At 34.2% G+C, this 13019-nt stretch overlaps 1 protein-coding gene across 1 annotated transcript in view; it reads left to right on the plus strand.

The window, feature by feature from the left end:
• LOC141449962 (sialin-like) overlaps window positions 1-13019 on the plus strand; it is a 69526-nt gene that overhangs the window by 4305 nt on the left and 52202 nt on the right. The window lies entirely within an intron of this gene.

A 13019-nucleotide genomic window follows, 5' to 3' on the forward strand; every position in this document is an offset into this window, starting at 1 on the left:
TTTTATTATTGCATGATCTCTAATCAGCTTAGTCAACTACCAAATTTTAATTTGTCACAGGTTATAATTCTACTAAATGTTTCAGTCAGAGTAGACCTTTTTTTTTTTCACTGATTACGAAAAACGAAGACAAACTTTAGAGCTAACAGCTAGTTTTGTCAGAAAAGGGTGTTTTGGAGTTAATCAAAACGGTTATTTAGGCCAGTACTAGATGTTAAAGCTTGGGTTGATATTTTTCAATACACTAATTGCGAAAAAAAAGGTGGAAAACTTTAGAACTACTTGGTTTTTTTTAGCCAGAAAAATGGAGTTTTAGGGTAATGACAACAGCTATTTAGGCTAGTCCTAAATGTTACAACTGGGATAGACATTTTTCTTTACAATCATTGCGAAAAACGAAGGCGAACTTTTTCAGCACATAAATCCAGCTTTGGTCTGGCACACAATATTGAATTACGTATCTTATGAATAAATGAATTCTGAATGTTCACATACTGCATTAAAGGCTGAATGTAGACTCAGCCGTTGCCCAACCTTAGCGCACTTCTCCACCCTTATGAGATTGATTATTTAAAGAAGAAAACTACCTTACTCTCTTTAAAAGTTTCTGGAAAGGCGAGACAACCTTTTGCAATAACTTGTGATTATTATTATTATTGGAAACCTTACCAAAATCTAAATTATTATTATTAGCAAGTATAGTGCGAGTATATCAAGTATAGTGGAAACATAAGGTAAGGCGCAATCTCTTCACTAAACTGAATCATCTACCTCTGATGGTGAATGATGAGAGATACAATGAACATGCTACGATACGATGGATAAAATGAACGATATTATCAAGCGTTTGGACCTGACCATCTTTTCTTTTACCCTTTTTTGAAAGACAGTTCACTCAAAACAATGTCGGTTTTTTTCTCCCAGAATTAAAGCTGATACCTTTATGGATTCCATACTTTATTAAAGATTTGATAGCACTCCATTGCTGTAGTCTTTCGTTTTCAGTCATAGATTGTGGATATTTTTTTTAGTTGCTTCTTCAAAACTCGTAATTTTCTGTTCACCTCAACATAGATACCATTTATTCTTGTTGGAAATGCATTTTTCTAGATCTTCTAACAAATGAACTGACTTTATCTTACTTAATTTTATCCATGTAGGTTCTGAAAATATCAATAAATATTATCTATAATAGGAGAAGAGTTCAACTATTAGAAATCACAAAAAACAAAATTCTTTAATCAGGTTTCTCTTGAACACTAACTTCCTTATTGGTAATACGATAAAATATATTATTTCTTAGTTTGTTATAAAATATCATTAGTTTTATACTGAATTGTGTTACATTTAAAAGAAATATTTATATAAGATACAATTAAACCGTTATTATAATTATTTCCTCAAACCGTAGAAATTCATACACTGAAGCTGATTATCCTGACTTTCAGTTCTCGTAGAGCTAAAATGATAACTGATCGAAGAAAGAAGTAATGCAATCCACGACAACTTCAAAGTTTAACTCAATATTGTTTCAGGACGATGTCAATTGCTATGTTAAGCTCCCCTTTTAGAACAATTTACTGAACCTTAAGAAACAAAAAAAGAAAAGAAGAAAATCTTTCAAAGTTTTCTGTAACTTTATAGAATATATTTTTCTTTTTATTTTTTCAATTTCCCAACAAACGGCTTCGAGGGTATTCATCTAAAAATAGAATGGTACTTGCACATGAATGTATACATATATTTATTCAATTACTTTTATTTTAAAAAAAATGGATTTTGGAGAAACTTAAATTTGATATAAGCTTAGTGTTAATTGCTGGTTCTACATCATTATCACATTTTAGACCCTATTATCTCAGCAAGTCGCCTTGTGTCCAAACAGTATTTCTCTTTAGTTCGATGTGTCTAAATTGGTGAATTCTTCTATTCCAGATATATAAAGAGATCACAAAACCTCAATGCTGACAATTAAAATTAATTCAGATTTCTTTCTAAGTGAGCAATAAAATAAAATACAACTAATGGTTAAGTTACTTAACACGCTAGTTATCTTGATCTGTTATTAAGTAATATAAGTGATAGATAGGAATTATAATAGAGAAAAAAATTGTGTACTTAAAAAAAAATATTCTCAACAATGAATTCATTGTCATGGTACACTGGTAATTGGACTTAAGATTAGTTTGCCCTTCACGTTATGAGAAGCTTTAATAATTGTATTATTGTTGCAGTTGCTTAAAGTTGGGTAAGAATTTACAAATGACAAGAGAATTATTTGAGCCAGTTTATAAGTTTTTTAACATTTATATTTCTGAATTTGGGCAAAAGTAGAGGAATCATTTCTCATTTTATTGAATCTTATCATTATTACCTATCAATGAAATCTGAAATAATTTTAAATGTAATACTTATCTGAAGTTTTTTTGTTTTTGCTTTTTTTGCGAGATATGTAATTCTAATGAGTTCATGAGGAACTTCGTCAAGATCTATTTTAATTAAATATTTTAAATATTGTAAAGCAAATGTAACATATAGCAATGTCAAAAAGATAAGTCTGCCAAAGTCTTTAACAGAAGAAAAACAGTCAATATTAAGTCGTGTGTAACATAATTATCTTAAAAGCCTTTCTGAGCTAACGAAAGAAAATCTAAAATTGAAAAGAAAACTTCCTTTTCTACGCTTTGTGCCTGTTTTGCAAGAAAATTTCGAAGTTGAACAACTATGCTTATTAATAATAGCATTACTTTACTTTTAGCGCATTCTAGTGTCATTTATTTATATCTTTTAGTTAAAAAAAAAAAAAAAAAAATAGGAATAATTTTCAAAAATTGGCATTCCACCAAAAAAGTGAAGTACATCATAGATGTTTTTATAGAAAAAAAACTTGACATTTAATCCTGTTTATGATGACCTCAATAACTGAAGAATTTACAATTATTTAATAATTTATTGCCTGTAGATTTAATAAATTACAATTTAGAAGTGCAGATGTTGTTGTAGCGGATGTTTTTAGATGATGCACAAAGGAGAAATTAAGGTCGGTGCGGAAAATTGAGATAAAACAGGAAGCTTTGGCTATTTAGCGAAGGATATTCAACTGGAATGATTGGGCACGGTAGAAATTGGAATGCTTGGTTTAATCCCTCATGAAATTTGAAAACGTTGGTCAAATAGTTTAGAGCAGGGTGTCAAACTGGCGGCCCGCGGGTCGCATGCGGCCCCCGAGGTAATTTTTTATGGCCCACGATGTTCTACAATTAAGTGAAAATATAAAAAAAATTGTTACGAAGAAAATAGCGCTTAGGAAAGGAGAATAAGGCAATACCGTGCACAGAATTACGTTAACCCTTCAACTACCGAAGACAAGTTTACACGTGGCCCAGTGCGTTTAATGGGGGTCTGTGGGCCTGACTACTTCTGACTACTGACGCGCTGACTTCTTCCGGCGATATTAAGAATTGATACGTTATGTAAATTGATCCCAATAGTGGAAACCTTAAAAAGAGCACCCTGGGTTGTTGTGGATCATACCTATCAACTCAAATTTGTAAATTTAATGAGACTCACGTGAATCTTGCTTGTTGCACCTACTTGCTCGCCTTTTAAATGAGTTTGACAACCCTTGTCTAGATTTCTACATTTCCTGACTTTGTCACCTACTTTTGTGGCCAGGGCTAAAATAAACATAAAGGGTTGCCTTCATTTGAAAAAAGAAATGTGAAATACAAGGAAAAAATCACCGAATTGACATCCAGTTTGTCTGGATTTCTACTTTTTCCGTCTCTGCCACCTACTTTTATGGCCAGGACTATAATAAACATGAAGGGTTGCCTTTATTTGGAAAAAGAAAAGTAAAATACAAGGGAAAATCACCGAATTGACTTCCAGTTCGTCTGGATTTCTACTTTTTCCGTCTCTGCCACCTACTTTTATGGCCAGGGCTATAATAAACATGAAGGGTTGCCTTCATTTGAAAAAAGAAAAGTGAAATACAGGAGAAAATCGCCGAATTGACTTCCAGTTCGTCTGGATTTCTACTTTTTCCGTTTCTATCGCCTACTTTTATGGCCAGGGCAATAATAAACATGAAGGGTTGCCTTCATTTGGAAAAAGAAAAGTAAAATACAAGGGAAAATCACCGAATTGACTTCCAGTTCGTCTGGATTTCTACTTTTTCCGTCTCTGCCACCTACTTTTATGGCCAAGGCTATAATAAACAAGAAGGGTTGCCTTTATTTGGAAAAAGAAAAGTAAAATACAAGGGAAAATCACCGAATTGACTTCCAGTTCGTCTGGATTTCTACTTTTTCCGTTTCTATCGCCTACTTTTATGGCCAGGGCTATAATAAACATGAAGGGTTGCCTTCATTTGAAAAAAGAAAAGAGAAATACAGGGGAAAATCGCCGGAATAGCTTTCAGTTATTCTAGATTTCTACTTTTTCCGTTTCTATCGCCTACTTTTATGGCCAGGGCTATAATAAACATGAAGGGTTGCCTTCATTTGAAAAAAGAAAAGAGAAATACAGGGGAAAATCGCCGAAATAGCTTTCAGTTCTTCTAGATTTCTACTTTTTCCGTTTCTATCGCCTACTTTTAAGGCCAGGGCCAAAATAAACATAAAGGGTTGCCTTCATTAGAAAAATGAAAGGTAAAATACAAGGGAAAAACACCGAATTGACTTCCTGTTCGTCTGGATTTCTACTTTTTCCGTCTCTGCCACCTACTTTTATGGCCAGGGCTATAATAAACAAGAAGGGTTGCCTTTATTTGGATAAAGAAAAGTAAAATACAAGGGAAAATCACCGAATTGACTTCCAGTTCGTCTGGATTTCTACTTTTTCCGTTTCTATCGCCTACTTTTATGGCCAGGGCTATAATAAACATGAAGGGTTGCCTTCATTTGAAAAAAGAAAAGAGAAATACAGGGGAAGATCGCCGAAATAGCTTTCAGTTCTTCTAGATTTCTACTTTTTCCGTTTCTATCGCCTACTTTTATGGCCAGGGCTATAATAAACATGAAGGGTTGCCTTCATTTGAAAAAAGAAAAGAGAAATACAGGGGAAAATCGCCGAAATAGCTTTCAGTTCTTCTAGATTACTACTTTTTCCGTTTCTATCGCCTACTTTTAAGGCCAGGGCCAAAATAAACATAAAGGGTTGCCTTCATTAGAAAAATGAAAGGTAAAATACAAGGGAAAAACACCGAATTGACTTCCTGTTCGTCTGGATTTCTACTTTTTCCGTCTCTGCCACCTACTTTTATGGCCAGGGCTATAATAAACAAGAAGGGTTGCCTTTATTTGGAAAAAGAAAAGTAAAATACAAGGGAAAATCACCGAATTGACTTCCAGTTCGTCTGGATTTCTACTTTTTCCGTTTCTATCGCCTACTTTTATGGCCAGGGCTATAATAAACATGAAGGGTTGCCTTCATTTGAAAAAAGAAAAGAGAAATACAGGGGAAAATCGCCGAAATAGCTTTCAGTTCTTCTAGATTTCTACTTTTTCCGTTTCTATCGCCTACTTTTATGGCCAGGGCTATAATAAACATGAAGGGTTGCCTTCATTTGAAAAAAGAAAAGAGAAATACAGGGGAAAATCGCCGAAATAGCTTTCAGTTCTTCTAGATTTCTACTTTTTCCGTTTCTATCGCCTACTTTTAAGGCCAGGGCCAAAATAAACATAAAGGGTTGCCTTCATTAGAAAAATGAAAGGTAAAATACAAGGGAAAAACACTGAATTGACTTCCTGTTCGTCTGGATTTCTACTTTTTCCGTCTCTGCCACCTACTTTTATGGCCAGGGCTATAATAAACATGAAGGGTTGCCTTTATTTGGAAAAAGAAAAGTAAAATACAAGGGAAAATCACCGAATTGACTTCCAGTTCGTCTAGGTTTCTACTTTTTCCGTCCCTGTCACCTACTTTTAAGGCCAGGGCTATAATAAACATGAAGGGTTGCCTTCATTTGAAAAAAGAAAAGAGAAATACAGGGGAAAATCGCCGAAATAGCTTTCAGTTCTTCTAGATTTCTACTTTTTCCGTTTCTATCGCCTACTTTTAAGGCCAGGGCAAAATAAACATAAAGGGTTGCCTTCATTAGAAAAATGAAAGGTAAAATACAAGGGAAAAACACCGAATTGACTTCCTGTTCGTCTGGATTTCTACTTTTTCCGTCTCTGCCACCTACTTTTATGGCCAGGGCTATAATAAACAAGAAGGGTTGCCTTTATTTGGAAAAAGAAAAGTAAAATACAAGGGAAAATCACCGAATTGACTTCCAGTTCGTCTGGATTTCTACTGTTTCCGTTTCTATCGCCTACTTTTATGGCCAGGGCTATAATAAACATGAAGGGTTGCCTTCATTTGAAAAAAGAAAAGAGAAATACAGGGGAAAATCGCCGAAATAGCTTTCAGTTCTTCTAGATTTCTACTTTTTCCGTTTCTATCGCCTACTTTTATGGCCAGGGCTATAATAAACATGAAGGGTTGCCTTTATTTGGAAAAAGAAAAGTAAAATACAAGGGAAAATCACCGAATTGACTTCCAGTTCGTCTGGATTTCTACTTTTTCCGTCTCTGCCACCTACTTTTATGGCCAGGGCTATAATAAACATGAAGGGTTGCCTTCATTTGAAAAAAGAAAAGTGAAATACAGGAGAAAATCGCCGAATTGACTTCCAGTTCGTCTGGATTTCTACTTTTTCCGTTTCTATCGCCTACTTTTATGGCCAGGGCAATAATAAACATGAAGGGTTGCCTTCATTTGGAAAAAGAAAAGTAAAATACAAGGGAAAATCACCGAATTGACTTCCAGTTCGTCTGGATTTCTACTTTTTCCGTCTCTGCCACCTACTTTTATGGCCAGGGCTATAATAAACATGAAGGGTTGCCTTCATTTGAAAAAAGAAAAGTGAAATACAGGAGAAAATCGCCGAATTGACTTCCAGTTCGTCTGGATTTCTACTTTTTCCGTTTCTATCGCCTACTTTTATGGCCAGGGCAATAATAAACATGAAGGGTTGCCTTCATTTGGAAAAAGAAAAGTAAAATACAAGGGAAAATCACCGAATTGACTTCCAGTTCGTCTGGATTTCTACTTTTTCCGTCTCTGCCACCTACTTTTATGGCCAAGGCTATAATAAACAAGAAGGGTTGCCTTTATTTGGAAAAAGAAAAGTAAAATACAAGGGAAAATCACCGAATTGACTTCCAGTTCGTCTGGATTTCTACTTTTTCCGTTTCTATCGCCTACTTTTATGGCCAGGGCTATAATAAACATGAAGGGTTGCCTTCATTTGAAAAAAGAAAAGAGAAATACAGGGGAAAATCGCCGGAATAGCTTTCAGTTATTCTAGATTTCTACTTTTTCCGTTTCTATCGCCTACTTTTATGGCCAGGGCTATAATAAACATGAAGGGTTGCCTTCATTTGAAAAAAGAAAAGAGAAATACAGGGGAAAATCGCCGAAATAGCTTTCAGTTCTTCTAGATTTCTACTTTTTCCGTTTCTATCGCCTACTTTTAAGGCCAGGGCCGAAATAAACATAAAGGGTTGCCTTCATTAGAAAAATGAAAGGTAAAATACAAGGGAAAAACACCGAATTGACTTCCTGTTCGTCTGGATTTCTACTTTTTCCGTCTCTGCCACCTACTTTTATGGCCAGGGCTATAATAAACAAGAAGGGTTGCCTTTATTTGGATAAAGAAAAGTAAAATACAAGGGAAAATCACCGAATTGACTTCCAGTTCGTCTGGATTTCTACTTTTTCCGTTTCTATCGCCTACTTTTATGGCCAGGGCTATAATAAACATGAAGGGTTGCCTTCATTTGAAAAAAGAAAAGAGAAATACAGGGGAAGATCGCCGAAATAGCTTTCAGTTCTTCTAGATTTCTACTTTTTCCGTTTCTATCGCCTACTTTTATGGCCAGGGCTATAATAAACATGAAGGGTTGCCTTCATTTGAAAAAAAAAAAGAGAAATACAGGGGAAAATCGCCGAAATAGCTTTCAGTTCTTCTAGATTACTACTTTTTCCGTTTCTATCGCCTACTTTTAAGGCCAGGGCCAAAATAAACATAAAGGGTTGCCTTCATTAGAAAAATGAAAGGTAAAATACAAGGGAAAAACACCGAATTGACTTCCTGTTCGTCTGGATTTCTACTTTTTCCGTCTCTGCCACCTACTTTTATGGCCAGGGCTACAATAAACAAGAAGGGTTGCCTTTATTTGGAAAAAGAAAAGTAAAATACAAAGGAAAATCACCGAATTGACTTCCAGTTCGTCTGGATTTCTACTTTTTCCGTTTCTATCGCCTACTTTTATGGCCAGGGCTATAATAAACATGAAGGGTTGCCTTCATTTGAAAAAAGAAAAGAGAAATACAGGGGAAAATCGCCGAAATAGCTTTCAGTTCTTCTAGATTTCTACTTTTTCCGTTTCTATCGCCTACTTTTATGGCCAGGGCTATAATAAACATGAAGGGTTGCCTTCATTTGAAAAAAGAAAAGAGAAATACAGGGGAAAATCGCCGAAATAGCTTTCAGTTCTTCTAGATTTCTACTTTTTCCGTTTCTATCGCCTACTTTTAAGGCCAGGGCCAAAATAAACATAAAGGGTTGCCTTCATTAGAAAAATGAAAGGTAAAATACAAGGGAAAAACACTGAATTGACTTCCTGTTCGTCTGGATTTCTACTTTTTCCGTCTCTGCCACCTACTTTTATGGCCAGGGCTATAATAAACATGAAGGGTTGCCTTTATTTGGAAAAAGAAAAGTAAAATACAAGGGAAAATCACCGAATTGACTTCCAGTTCGTCTAGGTTTCTACTTTTTCCGTCCCTGTCACCTACTTTTAAGGCCAGGGCTATAATAAACATGAAGGGTTGCCTTCATTTGAAAAAAGAAAAGAGAAATACAGGGGAAAATCGCCGAAATAGCTTTCAGTTCTTCTAGATTTCTACTTTTTCCGTTTCTATCGCCTACTTTTAAGGCCAGGGCAAAATAAACATAAAGGGTTGCCTTCCTTAGAAAAATGAAAGGTAAAATACAAGGGAAAAACACCGAATTGACTTCCTGTTCGTCTGGATTTCTACTTTTTCCGTCTCTGCCACCTACTTTTATGGCCAGGGCTATAATAAACAAGAAGGGTTGCCTTTATTTGGAAAAAGAAAAGTAAAATACAAGGGAAAATCACCGAATTGACTTCCAGTTCGTCTGGATTTCTACTGTTTCCGTTTCTATCGCCTACTTTTATGGCCAGGGCTATAATAAACATGAAGGGTTGCCTTCATTTGAAAAAAGAAAAGAGAAATACAGGGGAAAATCGCCGAAATAGCTTTCAGTTCTTCTAGATTTCTACTTTTTCCGTTTCTATCGCCTACTTTTATGGCCAGGGCTATAATAAACATGAAGGGTTGCCTTCATTAGAAAAATGAAAAGTAAAATACAAGGGAAAAACACGGAATTGACTTCCTGTTCGTCTAGATTTCTAATCAATTCTGGGTTATGAATCATAACTACCAAATCAAATTTGTTAATGTGATGTGGATTAATAATTTCTTACTTAAGTTATGAACAACTGCTTGAATTAAGAACTAAAATTTCTTCAGAACAAAAAGTAAAGATACAAAAATATTTCTTAATAATTTATGTAGCAAAACAATGTGATTACTGTAAAAGAACCGCGAGGTCAACGGTTTACTTCCCCATCAGCTAAAGGGGCGGTGATTCATTTCTTTCTTACATAATTATAGTCTGGCCTCAATCAATCACTTTTTATGAATCTGTCAGCTAGACTGCGTGATGCTGCTGACCGTATCACTGTTGTTACTTCCCTGTCTATATAAGTTAAACTGCTGAATTATTAATTGGGAATACTAAAATGAACAGATTACTTTACTTTCCTTCTTCAGAACATCCGGGGAATGCGAACATTCTGAGAAGATATGGAAAAAAAAAATGCCGTTTAAATGTTTTGTTTTTTGAATAAAATTACAGGGAGTAGAATATTGAATTCGGGAAAACCAGAATCAACATCTTCCACAGCTACTGCTACTTCCAATACGTGATAATGGAGATAACTTAATTTCTATGCGCTGGTCAAGAAGCCTTTTTTTGCTTTTTCTAACTACAAGATTTAAACCAGAATTTTTGGTGAATCTAACAACCCTCTACTTTACAATCTTATCAGTCTACAACTAAAATTTTTTGGTTATAATGTAGAATAATAATAATAAATAATTGATCATCAACAATTACTAAAATAAATTTCTCAGGGCGAGTGAATAGTTACTCAAAAAACAACAATTTTTGAGAATATTAGTTTTTAAATCTAAAATATAGCAACGAAGTTCACATCTGTAGTTTGTGAAATCACCAATAACCTGACATAATGTGTTTTGTAAACAATTATTATAAATATTATTTATCATTTATTAACAGTAACGATCGATATCACCAAAGTATTGCCAATGACCTTTTGAGTTTATTATACCCAGAAAATAATAGAGCTGCAAATAGATGCCTTTTCCAAAATTAGTGCAAAATATAGCTTGCGAAGGGACAAATTTCATACAGAGTAAAATAATAAAAATAATAATGTGACAAGAAAAGTAACTGATCTTTTTTTTTTATTAGAGCTTTTGATGATGATTTAATGTTTCTCCGACATCAGTGGTAAAGCATATGTTCGATGTAGGATCCAAACGAAGTAGTCTTTAGGGACAGAGATAGCTTTCTCAAAAAAGATGACGATAACACTGGAAGTCTTAAGAGAAAAACGATCATATCAACTTTAACGATTTAGCAATCAACTTTAATAGTTATAATAGCAAGAATTTCTGGAATTCCAGCATTAAGGAAGAGATACCTAGATGGAATCCTAAGCAGAACAATAATTTATGTTTGAAGTCAGCCGCAGATTAAAACAGAGTTAAAAAGGCTACATCTAGATGAACAAAGAAAATAATAATCGAAGCGAGGGTAAATAGAATCAATAAATTTCAAATCAATCAAAGTAACGCGGTATTTCGGAGATATAAAGAACAGACTGCAAAAACGAATGATGTTGCTTCTGAAGCAGAAGCTAGAGAACTAAGAGTTACTTGAGACTACTTACTTTGATTGTAAATAGAAGACAACTTTAATTCTACTAAAAGCTGTTTTTATACTCTAAAAGCCTTGTCTAATTGATACATATAAAGTAATATTCAATGAAATAATGTCAATGGCAAGAATATATCCAGGAAATGTTAAACGGTTAAAAGGAGAAGAAGGACTACACACAACAATAACGTACACGGAACCATTCGTTACAATCAAGATTTTTAAGCCAGGATTATAAAGGAAATGCCCTACGGAAGCCTAAGAAAACTTTAGAAGAAGGAATAAAGAAGAGTTCAGAAAGAGAAAAAGGAAAAAATAAGTAGTTTTTGGAATATTAATACCTACCATTAAAAATGGTTCAAGATTTGCAGATTGAGAAGAAATGAGGCACTTCTTTTTGATCGGGGTTCGTTTAAAAATGTATTTATTTACGTTCATTTTAAACCTTATTACATAATCTAATAAGAAAGAAAGGTAGAATTAATAACATAAATCTATTTTTAACTTTATTCCATTGTTTAATAATACAGGAGTGCAGATCTGTGTTAAATTTAAATAAATATTTAAGTAAGCACGCAAAAAACTATTTTATTTTTCACAGATATTTGGATTTATACTATTTTGTTTTGTGGAGGACAAGATTTCTTGAGCCTTTGAGAGTAGAAAGCATTAAAGTTATAATTATTGACAATTCGTGAGCTACTTCATAATGATCGTGAATTAAACAGCTTAAACGTGGTTTTAAATCATGTTTTATCGTTAATATCTTGCCGCACGATATTCTGATCTTTATCTACCAATAATTTGCCAGATATCTCCCTTTTAGGTTTATATTTGTATTTTTTTGGTCAATATTATGGCCTTGATTTGATTTTAATTTCCACGCAATACATTAAACTGTAATAATTAGGTCTCCCTAAAAACAAGATATTTCTCCATTATATAATTGTTTATTAATTGTTTCAGGAATTTTGGAATAAATAATTGAAATTCTAAAACTTACAAAAGGAAGGATAAAATTCGAGATATGCATTTTGTGTATTTGTTATCCTCTTTAGTTGCAATTTCTCGGCTGGAGACATTCGCTAATACAGATATTAGTTAACCAGAAGAGTTAACCAGTACCAATGATAGCTGAGTTAAATGCGTTTAAGTGCATTTATGAAAACTCTAGGCTGTTAAAAACTTTGCAACCAAGTGCATTTATAAAAATAAAAAATTATATAAATCGAGAATTTTTCTTAAGAACAAACTAACTAATAGTCTCGTCATTGCTTTAATACAACAGCTAAAAATGTTCGCTCTGGTTTTTATTTTATAATGTTTTACAAGGATAAATGAGCAAAATTCAGTGAAAATTACATTTGCATTACGAAAATCGGTGTACCCACTAGTTCAACTGAACGGTGTAACTCGTTACTCAGGTCTCTACATTGACAAGAAACTCACATGGAACTCACATACTCGACTGAAACGACAAATCGTAAACAGACACTTCAAGCTATTTTCCAGACTTCTTGATCGCAAATCTAAACTAGACCCTGACTCACAAATTAACAATCTTCAAGACGTTGTTAAGACCGACATGGACATAAGGAGCAGAACAGTGGGGCTCAACGAAACCTTCTATCTCCAAACGCCTACAGACTCTACATTCTAAAATCTTTCGTAAATTCCTTATTGCTCCATATTACATATCTAACCTCACCATTCATACTTACCTTCACATCCCTTTTCTCTATGACCTAATAAAAAGTCTCGCTACCGCAAAATTTCACAGCCTCCTAGCTCTCCATCCTAATCTTCTTGTTCAACAGCTCCCGTCTCCTCACCTTCCCAACAATCCTCCTCGTTGCTTGAAGCGTAAGTGGTCCAGTGACTTACTGATGTGAGTGTAAACCACCGAAAAAGATTC

Source organism: Rhodnius prolixus, unplaced genomic scaffold (assembly GCF_049639745.1).
Source record: "Rhodnius prolixus isolate KJV_2025 unplaced genomic scaffold, Rpr scaffold_2, whole genome shotgun sequence".
Classification (NCBI taxonomy): domain Eukaryota; kingdom Metazoa; phylum Arthropoda; class Insecta; order Hemiptera; family Reduviidae; genus Rhodnius; species Rhodnius prolixus.